Genomic DNA, 15,092 nt, shown 5'->3' with positions numbered 1-15,092 from the left:
CCTAGCAGTTTCTTATAGGAGAATTTGCACAGGTAAAAATAATTAGCAATCGCCAGTCTCCAATCAGCAATTAGCTCCAATTAACGTCTCCCAGCTGCTCAGTCAGGCCTGTGCTGACTTCCTTCAGCTGCTTTAAACACTGAAGCTTGATCATAACATAAGCTAAAGGTTTAAGAATCACTCATATCTTCTCATTCTGATGGACAAACTTTTTGATTATCTCCTGTTACCAAAACAAATGACTTATTTTGTGGGGTCTCTAATACATGCAGCTATAGGCAAATCAGTACCCAGGTGGCAAAATGAGACCATGAAATATATAGGCGGTTGTTGGAGATAAGCCATAAAAAAGAATGAAACTTGGGGCGCCTGGGTGGCTCAGTCGTTTGGCGTCTGCCTATGGCTCGGGTCGTTATCCCAGGGTCCTGGGATCGAGCCCCGCATCGGGCTCCCTGCCCGGCGGGAGGCCTGCTTCTCCCTCTCCCACTCCCCCTGCTTGTGTTCCCTCTCTAGCTGTCTCTCTGTCAAATAAATAAATAAAATCTTTAAAAAAAAAAAAAAAAGAATGAAACTTAAGGCAAATATCACACACTCACAATTTAGCCTAGAAACCTGGAATGAGTGCAGGCTATATCCAAATTAAGTTTCTTGTTAAAGTATTCAAAAGTGCATAAATATGAAAACACAAAAATTCATGAATAATAATGTATAATCAAAATAATGATTAAAGAAAATAAAAGTATAAATAACTGTATTGTTTCATCTCATATAGATGGATGAACATGTACCAGGGAAGCATAAAAGAAAGAAAACAGAAAGGAAGAAGGGGAGGAGAAAAGGAGGAAGCAAGGGAGTGAATCCTCATTGCTAATGTTAGAGTGGTAACTAGAATACTCATACACCACTGGTGAGAATAGAAGTTCAGCCTTTCTGGCATGCTGTTTATTAATGTGTATTAAGAGCTTAAAATGCTATTTTTCACATCACTAATAAAATTTCTAAAGATTTATCCTAAGGGGAAAGGGATAAGCACAAAAATTTTATACAAATGGGTTAATCCCGGATTTTCTAATAACTGTAAAAATTTAAAACAATATACATTTTTGAAAAAGGAGTTTTCAAAAATAGTAAACAGCTGTCTTTCTTTTTTTTTTTTGATGTAGTGTTCCATGATTCATTGTTTGCATATAACACCCAGTGCTCCATGCAGAACGTGCCCTCTTTAATACCCATCACCAGGCTAACCCATCCCTCCACCCCCTTCCCCTCTAGAACCTCAGTTTGTTTCTCAGAGTCCATAGTCTCTCATGGTTCATCTCCCCCTCCAATTTCCCCCCCTTCATTCTTCCCTTCCTGCTATCTTCTTTTTTTTTTTTTTAACATATAATGTATTATTTGTTTCAGAGGTACAGGTCTGTGATTCAACAGTCTTGCACAATTCACAGCGCTCACCATAGCACATACCCTCCCCAATGTCTATCACCCAGCCACCCCATCCCTTCCACCCCCCACCACTCCAGCAACCCTCAGGTTGTTTCCTGAGATTAAGAATTGCTCATATCAGTGAGATCATATTATGCAACAATCAAAAAAATATGAAAGCTTGCCATTTACAACCACGTGGATGGAACTAGAGGGTATTATGTTAAGCGAAATAAGTCAATCAGAGAAAGACAAATATCATATGACCTCACTGATATGAGGAATTCTTAATCTCAGGAAACAAACTGAGAATTGCTGGAGTAAACAGCTTTCTAAGACAACATTATAAAACTTTTAAAGTTTTGTTATTAATAGTATTTAATGATTTTATCCTATGTTATCTTCTAGGAGTTTTATAGTTTTTTGCTGTACATTTAGATCTGTGATCAGTTTTGAGTTAGTTTTTTTGTGAAGGGTGTAAGGTCTGTGTCTGGATTATTTTTTTTTGCACGTGGGGATCCACTTTTTCAAACACCATTTGTTGAAAAGATTATCTTTTCCCCACTGTATTGCCTTTGTTCCCTTGTCAAAGATCAGTTGACTGTATTTAGGTGGCTCTATTTTGCCCCATTGATGTATTCATCTGTTCTTTTACCAATACCACACTGTCTTGGTTACTGTAGCTTTATAGTAAGTCTTAATGTGGGACAGTGTCATTCCTTTAACTTTGTTCCTCTCTTCCAATATCGTGTTGGCTATTCTGGTTTTGTTTGTTTTTTTGTACATTTTTCGCCTCTCAATAAACTGTAGAATCAGCTTGTTGATAGCCACAAAGTAACTTGCTGGATTTTGATTGGAATTGTATCAAATCTACTGATCAAGTTAGGAAGAATGGACATCTTGACTATAGTGAGTCTTCCTATCTATGAAAATGGAATATCTCTTCATTTATTTAGTTCTTTGATTTCTTTTTTCAGAGTTTTGTAGTTTTCCTCATATAGGTCTTACATACATTTTGTTAGAGATTTATACCTAAGTATCACCCTAGTATTCAGATGCTAATGTAGGGGCACCTGAGTGGCTCAGTTGGTTAAGCATCTGCCTTCAGCTCAGGTCCCGGGACCCTGGGATCGAGCCCCATGTGGGGCTCCCTGCTCAGCAGGAGTCTGCTTCTCCCTCTGCCTCTCTACTCTGTTCATGCTCTCTCTCTCTCTCTCAAATAAATAAATAAAATCTTTAAAAAAAGATGTTAATGTAAGTGCTATTGTGTTTTTAATTTCAAATTCCACTTGTTCATTGCTGATGTATAGGAAAGCAATTGATTTTTGTACATTGGCATGCCATTATATGATGCATGTCTATACATTTGCCCAAAAGTATACAATGTACAACCCCAAGAGTGAACCCCAATGTTAACTATGATCTTTCTGTGACAATGATGTGTCATTGTAGATTCATCAGCTGTAATGAATGTATCACTCTGGTAAGGGATACTGATAATGAAGAGGCTGTGCATGTATGAGAGCTGAGGATATATGGGAAATCTCTGTACTTTCCTCTCAATTTTTCAGTGAACCCAAAACTGCTATAAAAAATAGTCTATTAACAAATATTTAATGGTATGTGATAAATTTTAAAAACAGATAGATTTCTATGGCAGAAGGTGTTAGTTGCCACCAGCATTATTTTTTTTTTTAATTCTTTATAAAAATAGAACTGTAGATATGTAGCCAAACCAAACAAATGTTCATCCACCCAATGCAAAGGAAGCCAATAAAAACTGACACGGAGCTTTTGTAGTGAAGAAAGACAGGCTATTTATTGGTGTGATGCCACCCAGAAGAATGGGGGCCTAGTGCACTATCATTAATACATTCCAAACTCCTTGTTAGAAATGTATGTATCATAAATATTTTCAAATTATCTTACCCTTTTGTTTAGGAGCCACTATTTTCTTGCCTCACTCTAGCTAGGTTGGTCTCTAGACTTTCTGCACAAATGTCATCTTTGAGATTTTTTTTTAAACCTCTTTTCTGTGTTAGTTCCTCTATTTCCTGGATTCCATGTCTTCATCCTTGCTTTACTCACATGATCTACATTTTGATATAGTATCTGGAACTATGCTCATTTTTTTTCTTTCCAATTTTTTCCACCCAATGCATATTTCCTTAACTCTTCAGGATAAGTTAGTAAAGTATTTATAAATTATGCAAGATTTAGAACAATTGTTTTATTATATGAGTCCAATATAAATCTAAACTACAGTAATTTGATTGCATTCCTCCAATATAGGAAAGTGATACCATACTCGTATCAGTAAATAGTGACCCACTTGGAATTAAAAAAAAAAAAAAATCAATCTTATGATTAGAGATCTTTACTGTTGTGCAGCAGGTTATATTTGTCCAAATTTAAGAAAAATATGTGGTTAATTATGAATTGTTGCTCCATAAAATTATAGGCTTTGTCAATAATTCAGAAGATTAAATTCAGACTAATCAATTATATTCACAGAAATACATACTTATAGTTCTAATGCTAATCAACAAAGTGAGATTACCGGTTGTGTAGTACAAAGCCAATTCAGCTGCATTAAAATCTCAAAGAATGCACAATTATAAATAAGAAATAGAACTCAAAATATGTAACTATGGTGCAGCATGATATTATTCCCTATGAGATAATAACAGAGAATCTTATGTATTAATATGACCTCTCTCACTTTTCTCAGCTCAGTGAGTTAAAAGGCAGTTATTGCCAGCTTCATGCCTTTTTGACCTAAAAAATTCCAAGTCTATGCAGGGTTCATTCATCATAAAAGTCCAGGTGTGTCCCTGAATAACAAGGGAGATATTAGGTAGCTGTATGCACTCATATGAGTTCTTGATGCCATTAAAGCTTTGGCACTACTTCTTTGCTTGTTTAATAAGAAACTGAAGTAAAGACAACCTTGAATTTTTCCCTTAGTTTTCTACCTTAAAGTCTAACAGTTACTAATACTTTATAATTGACTTTATTTTCTCTAAAATATCCCACAAAATTATTTATGAAATTGTGAACAAAGCCAATTATTTTGACAAATTCTTTGACTTTATTAAATATTTAACTTGACTAGCCATTATTGAAGCATAAACTCAGTTGATTAGAAATACAGTAAAAACTGAGTATATTAACATGGCCATTTAACTTACATATCTGTTGTAATTTTTTTTTTTTTACCTTTCACACAAGTGACCCATATCCAGAATAGAAATTCAAAATCTTAAGCATATTTAAAAATCCCTAGACACTGGAATCAGAGTCAAGAGTTGCAATTCCAAACTCGTTGGCAACTTTGGTTAAGTTACTTTATTTACACAAGACTCATTTTCCTCCATTGTAATACAGGGAGTATAATAACCCCAATAATATGCATTTTAGATTTAACAATACTGCTTACTATAATAAGGATTCTCATAAATGTTATCATTATTCCATACTTGTCTAATTCTTTTTTTTTTTTTAAAGATTTTATTTATTTATTTGAGAGAGAGAATGAGAGAGAGCACATGAGAGGGGGGAGGGTCAGAGGGAGAAGCAGACTCCCCGCCGAGCAGGGAGCCCGATGTGGGACTCGATCCCGGGACTCCAGGATCATGACCTGAGCCGAAGGCAGTCGCTTAACCAACTGAGCCACCCAGGCGCCCCCATACTTGTCTAATTCTTTATCAATGTGCATTTAGGTACCACAATCACAAAAAATTTACAAGAGCCCATCTATCAATATTAGGCAAAGTCAATTTGTTCTCCTTGTGTGAACATGATCTAGAGCTCACATCCAAGCATTATTTGTACCAGACTGTGTGATATTTATTAATTTGGTCATTTTTCCTGAAAATAGCAATATATTTCTTTATAACAGTACAAACTTTATATTGTTTTGCTTGATTTTCCTTGGTACATTTAATCTTAGTCTCTGCTAATTGGAAGTAAAATCTTGTGAAATCTGAAAATTTGGGGTATGTTTGAATAAACAAGACATAGCAGATTAATCTGACTAGTTACTAACTGAAATGACCAAGTAAGCATGAATTTTGTATAAATCAGTCTTTCTATCTCTTACTATTGACAAGAGATTTTATGTATCACTACTCACTCCATAACCTAAAACAAATGTATGTGATCCTCAGGTCCATCTTTAAAAATGGAAATAATAAAAATTGGGTATTTACACAAAGAAAACAAAAACACTAATTTAAAAAGGTATATCATGCACCCCTACATTTATTGCAGCATTACTTATAATAGCTAAGATATGGAAGCAACCTAAGTGTCCATCAGTAGATGAATGGATAAAAAGATAAGCTATATGTATGTAATGGAATATTACTCAGCCATAAAAAAGCATGAGATCTTGCCATTTGTGATGACATGGATGAACCTAGAGGTCACTCTACTAAGTGAAATAAGTCAGACAAAGAAAGACAAATACCACATGATCTCACTTATTATGCAATGTAAAAAGCAAAATAAATAAAGACAGACAACAAAAAGAAATAAAAGGTATTCAAATTGGCAAAGAAGACGTCAAACTCTCTCTTTTTGCAGACGACATGATACTTTATGTGGAAAACCCAAAGACTCCACCCCCAAATTACTAGAACTCATACAGCAATTCAGTAATGTGGCAGGATACAAAATCAATGCACAGAAATCAGTTGCTTTCTTTTACACTAACAACACAACTGTAGAAAGAGAAATTAGAGAAACGATTCCATTTACAATAGCACCAAAAACCGTAAGATACCTCGGAATAAACCTAACCAAAGAGGTAAAGGATCTATACTCTAGGAACTACAAAACACTCATGAAAGAAATTGAAGAAGACACAAAAAGATGGAAAAATATTCCATGCTCATGGATCGGCAGAATAAACATTGTTAAAATGTCTATGCTACCCAGAGCAATCTATACCTTCAATGCCATCCTGATCAAAATTCCAATGACATTTTTCAAAGTGCTGGAACAAACAATCCTAAAATTTGTATGGAATCAGAAAAGACCCTGAATCACCAAGGAAATGTTGAAAAAGAAAAACAAAGTTGGGGGCATCACGTTGCCCGATTTCAAGCTATATTACAAAGCTGTGATCATCAAGAAAGCATGGTACTGGCACAACAACAGACATATAGACCAATGGAACAGAGTAGAGAACCCAGATATGGACCCTCAACTCTATGGTCAAATAATCTTTGACAAAGCAGAAAAAAACATGCAATGGAAAAAAGACAGTCTCTTCAATAAATGGTGCTGGGAAAACTGGACAGCCACATGCAGAAGAATGAAACTTGACCATTCTCTAACACCATTCACAAAGATAAACTCAAACTGGATGAAAGACCTCAATGTGAGACAGGAATCCATCAAAATCCTAGAGGAGAACATAGGCAGTAACCTCTTTGACATCGCCCACAGCAACTTCTTTCAAGATACATCTCCAAAAGCTAGTGAAACAAAAGCAAAAATGAACTTTTGGGACTTCATCAAGATAAAAAGCTTCTGCACAGCAAAGGAAACAGTCAACAAAACAAAGAGGCAACTCACAGAATGGGAGAAGATATTTGCAAATGACACTGCAGATAAAGAGCTGGTATCCAAGATCTATAAAGAACTTCTCAAACTCAACACCCAAAAAACAAATAATCAAGTCAAAACGTGGGCAGAAGATATGAAAAGACATTTCTCTGAAGAAGACATACAAATGGCTAACAGACACAGGAAAAAATGTTCATCATCATTAGCCATCAGGGAAATCCAAATCAAAACCACACTGAGATACCACCTTACACCAGTTAGAATGGCAAAAATGGACAGGGAAAGAAACAACAAATGTTGGAGAGGTTGTGGAGAAAGGGGAACGCTCTTACACTGTTGGTGGGAATGCAAGTTGGTACAGCCACTTTGGAAAACAGTGTGGAGGTGCCTCAAAAATTTAAAAATAGAGCTACCCTATGACCCAGCAATTGCACTACTGGGTATTTACCCCAAAGACACAGATGTAGTGAAAAGAAGGGCCATATGCACCCCAATGTTCATAGCAGCAATGTCCACAATAGCCAAACTGTGGAAAGAACCAAGATGTCCTTCAACAGATGAATGGATAAAGAAGATGTGGTCCATATATAGTGGAATCTTACTCAGCCATCAGAAAGGATGAATACCCAACTTTTACATCAACATGGATGGGACTGGAGGAGATTATGCTAAGTGAAATAAGTGAAGCAGAGAAAGTCAATTATCATATGGTTTCACTTATTTGTGGAACATAAGGAATAGCATGGAGGACATTAGGAGAAGGAAGGGAAAAATTGGGGGGGGGGAATTGGAGGGAGAGATGAACCATGAGAGACTATGGACTCTGAGACACAAACAGGGTTTTAGAGGGGAGGGGGGAGGAGGGATTGTTTAGCCTGGTGATGGGTATTAAGGAGGGCACATACTGCATGGAGCACTGGGTGTTATACGAAAACAATGGATCATGGATCACCACATCAAAAACCAATGATGTATTGTATGGTGACTAACATAACATAATAAAATTAAAAAAAAAAAGAAACTTTTAAGACCTATACAAATGCAAGATATTATTCATACCATGGCCTTAGGGTCAGGCAACTCTCAGTCCACAAATTATTTGTGCAAGTTATATGAAATTTTTTCTAAAGCACATTTCATTTCTATTTAGAATTTTCATTCTGGTGGCATGGTTGAACTTGATCTTAATCAATTCATGGTTTTTCATCAACAACTGCAAATTTGAGTCCAAGGTACTAACCAAGGCAGTTTACTGCTGAGACATCCATTTATCTGCCTGATACTTTTCAGGGTGGATGTCTCCTTCTGCTTTTTCCATGGGATCATTTTTCTAATTCTGTCCAATGTCTGGATATTGCGATATCAGGAAATATGCCTTCAGCCTTGATAGTACAGACTTGCCAAGAAGGTATTTCCTCTCTGGAGTCCTACTGATCCTGAGCCTTTGGCCACACTGGAGTAGTAAGATGTAATTTGGGGAGAGAGAATGGTGAAAGAGAGAAATATCAAGTGATCTGTCAAGATTATCACTTCTCACACTAAGACCAATGATAAAGATAAAGGAAATATTTCTAGAGTTACTGGTATTTATGGATAATAAAAATATCATCTAATATATAGCCTATTCAAATCTAGAATATTATTGTTACTTATTTTTTTCTCTGAATGTTGATCTCTTTGAGAATATGATGAAAAAATTAAAGGAATGATATATCACTCCAGAAATGTAGACACATTTTAAATACTGTTTCAGGGTTTCTGTGGATTTGCTTTAAATAATTCCACCTTTTCCTTTAAGTTTTCCATGATTCACTAGCTACAGATAAATTCTTGTTCTCTTTGCCTAGAATATACACACTTTTCATAGCTTTATTATATTCTTCTGTTTAACTTAGTTATTTACAAAACTATTGTGTCTCACAATCTATACAATATAGGAAGAATAGAATTTTGCCATGTTCATGTTGCTATTTCCAGCTATCAAGTCATAAGCTTAACATAAGCTTAGTATATAGATATTTAATTAATTTTAATTGAAATATTTCAAATAATAAAAATTGAAACAACTATGTTTGTTTAAATTTGACCTTTTTACAAAATCACAATATGATAGTTATATAGACATTTGTATTAGGATTTGCCCTTTCAATCTGCCAGAAGTTTTTTTTTTTATTTACTTATTTAGTTATTTTGATCTGTAAAAGTAAAAAAAGAAATTACACACATATACATACAAACAAGCTTTGAAAAATCTCCTGACTTCCAGTTTCAGTTGTGACATGTAAAGAGCTTAGAAGTCATTATTCCTATCCTTCCACCAGAAAAAGCTGACCAAAACTGAAAATCAGTAATTTATTTTGGATCCACAAGGAACTGAGGTTGTTGAGACAACTGCCACCAAAAATCTGGAAAGACAGGCAAATACAGAGAATCAGGCTGAGATCTGCTTACTCGGAGCAGAACACAGTGGACCAATGAAATGATAGGAAGAGTTAAATAATTTTGAACTGCTGGAGCCTGAATGTGGATTAACATAAAAGAAATTCCTCGATACTTTCATGGGTTTCACCTCCTATAACTTCACCAATTTCTCAGAGCAAAGAGCAAAGAAAGATCCCTTCTTGTCTTTGGTAGGATAAGGGAAAGTGTAATAATTATGAAAGACACCTAAAGCATTCTCTATATCAAAGGTTTGCCTTCCAGGATAAAAGACTTTCTAGAGCATTAGAGCATTATTCTATGTGGCGGTAGGGTGTTTCTCCACTCCAGCCCTCTTGAGCCTTATCTACGAGGTCAAAAAAAAAAAAAAAAAAAAAAGCTAAGAAACTTTTTTTGAAGATCACAGTCCATTGGAACAGTCTCATTAAAAACTGAAGTTTGATATAAGATTATGGAATGCTTAACCATCCACAACTTACCACTCTACCAACAAACTATTACAAATCAGGCTAAATGGCAAGGAAAAAAAACAAACACAATCAAAAGAGATAAAACAATCATCAGAACCAGACTCAGATATGACAGAGATTTCAGATTTATCATAGATTTTAAAATGATTATAATTGATATAATAAGGACTCTGATAGGAAAAAAAGGCAATATGCAAGATAAACGGGTAATGTAAACAGAGAGATGAGAAGCTTAAGAAAGAATGAAAGGGAGTGCCAAAATCAAAAACATTGTAACAGGCATGAAGAATGCCTCTAATGATCTGAATGTAAACACAAAACTTAAAAATTTTAGAAAATGTAAGAGAAAATCTAGGTGTGTTTGGATTTGGAGATAAATTTTAAAATACATCTCTTAAAGCAAGATCCATGAAAAAAATGGATAAATTTTACTTTGCTAAATTAAAAAAAAAATTGCTCTGCAAATGACACTATTAAAATTAAGAAGAAGAAAATTACAGAGAAAATATTTTCAAAACACGTTTCTGATAAAGTACACAAAACAGACACAGAGCACTTAGATTTCAACAGTTAGAAAACAAACAAACCAAACAGAAAACAGGCAAAAGATTTGAACAGACACCTCAACAGAGAACATAAATAGAAACAAACAAACCATGTAAAGTGATTTTCAGCATCACTTGTCACTAGGGGATTGTAAATGAAAACAATAATGAAATTCCTGTACACACCTATTAGAATAGCTACAATAAAATAAAAAGACACACTGATAGCAAGGCTGCCGAGCTGCAGAAATTCATATTCATTGCTTGCGGAACTTCAAGTTTGTGTAGCCACTTTGGACAACTGTTTGGCAATTTATTAGAAAACTCAATATCTTCTTGCCATAGGATCCAGTATTTATGTTCCTAGGTATCTACACAACTAATTTGAAAAATTATCCCATGCAAAACCTACATGTGAGTGTTTATAGCAGCTTTAATGATAATTACCAAAAACTATAAGTAATCAAAATAGCCTTCAATAGGTTAATGGATAAACAAACTGTGGTACATCCCATAAAATGAAATGTTATTCTGCAATAAAAAGCAATGAGCCTCAAGCCAAAAAAGACATGGATGAATCTTAAATGCACATTGTTAAGTAAAGAAGTCAGTCTAAAAAGGTTACAGATTGTATAATTTCAATTGTATGATATTCAGGAATAGGCAAAATTATAGTAATGGTAAAATCATCAGTGGTTGCCAGGGGCCTGGGGGAAGAGAGGGGTGAATAGGTAAGCACAGGGAATTTTTTGACATTCTGAAATTATTATTTATGATACTGTAATAATGGATACAAGACACTATGCATTTGTCAAAACCCATAGCACATTCCAGCACAAAGATTTTATGCAAAATACAGTATGCAAAATTTGAAAAGTCACTTAGGAAGTTGGAGATCCCAGGAGGGAATTTAGAGTGTGACAAGACAGTCAGTGTATTACAAATATGTGAAAGTGCTGACTTAAGTAATTTTGGAAATGAGTGTAGTCTGCAGAATTGAAGGCAAAACAAACTATGCATAAGCATTATAGTCTGCTTAACAGAGTTGTTTTCCATGGGAGTATGGGCTAACAATTCTGATGCTGCTTGACATTTACACTGGAATCGAACAATGAAGTAAATAAATGGCAAAGGGTGGCAGCCAGATTTTTATTGGTGAGTGAGAATTTATAGATAAACAAGGGAAAGAACTAACATAATCCAGATTATTAGTAATCTATTAGTAATAATAGATTAAAGCTGGAGACAACAGAATAAGCTCATGTTAAATTTACTATAGATTCAAATGGTTTCATAGAGAAATATTTATGGATATGTATTTATACATGGGTTATTAAACACACAAATAGTTCCTAGCTTGGACACCTAAGAAGGTTTAGATATAAGGATACTTCAGTAGCATTAAACACACTAGTACCTGGTTCTTGATTTCTAAGTCTATTTTCCAATAAAAGGAACCAGGACTCCATAGAAAATGGCTGATTCTAGGACTGCAGCTAGATATGAACAAGATGAGATCAGAGCACTCTATAGTGCCAGAATGTAAGAAAGTGAATTTTTAAATTCCCGTATTGATGAGAGTATGTCAGAGGGAGACAGGAATCAACTGAAAGAGTACTCAATGGCCAATGCTGGACCAATCTGAGCAACAAAAAAATTAAAGTAGTACTAAGTTGCAAACCAAAGTATGAAATAAAAATCTATGATCCATACTGATATAAATGATTGAGTAAATAAGTGCATAGGGAAAGAAATATAAATATCCTTTGCAGAGGAATTCTAAATAATTTTGTGTAGAAATTCCACCCTCATGAGCTGGGCATAATTCCCCAATTCTTACGTGTGGGCTGTGCATAGTGTCCTCCTTGCAAAAAGTACAGTATGGGAAGGGGACAAAAAAGTAACCCTACAGTACAGAAACCTGACCAACCTCCATTAGGTGATCAAAGTCAGCATCAACAACAGTAACAATAAGAAATCACCTATATGTCTACAAAATACCTGTCCCATACTCTTCAAAACTGTCAAACTCATCAAAAATGAGGAAAATCTGAGAAACTGTCACAACCAAGAGGAACCTAAGGAGACATGATGACTAAATTTAATAATGGCAACTTGGCTGGGATCCCGGAATGGGAAAAGGACATTAAGTTAAAACTAAGGAGAGAAAACTAAAGGAATCTGAATAATGTATGGACTTTAGTTAAAACTAAGGTATCAATGATGTTTCACTGAGTGTATCAAATATACCATACTAATGTAAGATGTTAATAATACAGGAGACTGGATATAGTATGTATGACAACTTTTACTATATTCACAATTTTGCTATATATCTAAAATTGTTCAACATCTTTAAAATATTTTCTATTTTTAAAAAAGAATTGATTATTCTCAAGAAGAAGATGAAAAAAATCTACTGATAGCATATGCCATATTTTATAGTTCTGTTCAAGCAGCATTATACCAAACCAAAGATGTTTTTGATCATTATCATCTCAAGAATATTGTTAAGAAAAAGGACTAATGGATAAGGTAACATCATAGCAATGGAGAATAAATGATAAGTCTTTATTCTGGCTTCTTCTAAACTGCATTGTTTCAAATAGGCCACATTAACACAAAAGGTTATTTGGACCTCCTTATAATATAATTTATGCACACTTTTTAAAAAAAATTATTCTGATACACAATGAGGTCTAATATGAACATATAGCATTAGGTAGATTTTATTCTTTCCACTAACAGAGACTATTGGTGTTAGCACTGTTGCCAGAGTTTTCATTAATTTGTGGTTATTAGTCTATTTTTGGCTCTAATGCAGTTTTCCCTCTAATTCTCTGCTTTTTTTCTTACACAGAACATATTTATTGAACTGTGCGGCTTCTATCATTTTCAAATAAATACCACCCAAATCAAGCTTGAAATAACAAGTCCTTAAAATTATAACAAGATAACGTGTGTCTCTATCACAACATAGATCATTTGATTATTCTTTAGGTGAATTAAAAGTGGCTATACTTTGTTGCTAAGAGAGTAGATCTTAAAAGTTCTTATTACAAGAAAATAATTGTAACTATGTGTGGTGATGAATGTTAACTAAACTGTGGTGGTAATCATTTTACAATATTTATGTATATCAAACCATGCTCTATATCTAAAAATAATACAATATTATATGTCAGTTATATATCAATTTAAAAAAAATTGAAACAATATTGGCTTGTAACCCTCCTGGCAGTTTCCCTCGTGTAATCTGAAACTGGCCCCTATACTCAGAAAGCATAGAGAGATGGAAGAGGCAGCCACTCCAGGTTGGTAAGTGGCAGTTTCAATAAGCAAAGGGAACTTACAGATCAGGCTTGTTTCGGGCAGCAGCAAAATGAATGGATTCACAAATTAGCCCACTAAAGCTTAAGCTTATAAAGAGGCCTTAACTGGGTTCAGTCATATATACTGTGCAGGTGCTCTCAACATCACATCATTTTCTCAAGACTATGTCCTGGGAGCCACCTCTGGAAGTGGAGAAGGCAAGCAGAACCCACATTCCAAGGACAGGGGAGGGGGTGAGGAGCCTCCTAGTGCCAGGGTCCAGCTCATAGGTCAGCTGGTGGTCATGGCTTTTCAATGACACTCCCCAGCAAACAACAAAGCAGGAATAAATTATTTGCAGCTTATGTCAAAATAAAAGGCTGTTCTTTCTAAAATATAAAGAGCTCCTATAAAACAATAAGAAAAAGATTAAAAGAAAAATTGGCAAAGGTTCACTTTATGTGAATTCTTTTTATAAGGATTTTAAATGGCTCTTAAAATATGCAAAGATAACCAACTTTGCTCATAATAAAATAAATACAAATTAAATCTGATCATGATATCTTTTTCACCTATAGAGTTAACAAATATTTTAAAATTTATTTAAAAAAATAAAAATTTATATCATCCGTGTTGGCTGGAGTATGGGGAAATAAGCACTCTCATACATTGATGGTAGGAGTATAAATTGATATAACCTCAATATAAGACAATTTGGCCAAGTCTATCAAAAATACAAATGCATATGCTTTTTAGCCAGAAACTTCACTTCCAAAGTATTTTCTATAGATCTATGCACACATGTGAAAATACTTATATACAATAATATTCTCAAAAAATAATATTCTCTTGAGCATTATTTTAATAAACATATTTTTTAAAAACCCATATCACTAGAAGAGTGGTTCAATAAAATAGTATATCTATAAACAGGTATGCTACACAAGAGTGAAAATGAATGAGGTTTATGTAATTAGTCTGTAAACTGATATAGACAATGTATCAGTTTAAAAACCCAAGGACAGAAAAAATTATACATCATGTGTATTAGGTGTATATTTCTATGTAACAAACCACCCCAAAACATAATAAAACATCCATTAAGACAGAAAGTGGTTGCATTCTTTTCTGAATGATACATTTTTATCTGAAATTGTTCCATTTGTGTGTGTGTATATATGTGTATGTATTTGCATTGGAATGGATAAATGATGGAAGAATGCATAGATACAGAAAAAGAGTTATATTCCACTCTATTCATAAGGATTACATTTTTACACTTTCATTATAAATACTAAATGAATTTTTAAAAATACATTGAAAAGTTCCT

The sequence above is a fragment of the Halichoerus grypus genome, chromosome 7 (genome assembly GCF_964656455.1).
Source record: "Halichoerus grypus chromosome 7, mHalGry1.hap1.1, whole genome shotgun sequence".
In the NCBI taxonomy this organism is placed as follows: domain Eukaryota; kingdom Metazoa; phylum Chordata; class Mammalia; order Carnivora; family Phocidae; genus Halichoerus; species Halichoerus grypus.
Note: the sequence above shows the minus strand (reverse complement) of the source record.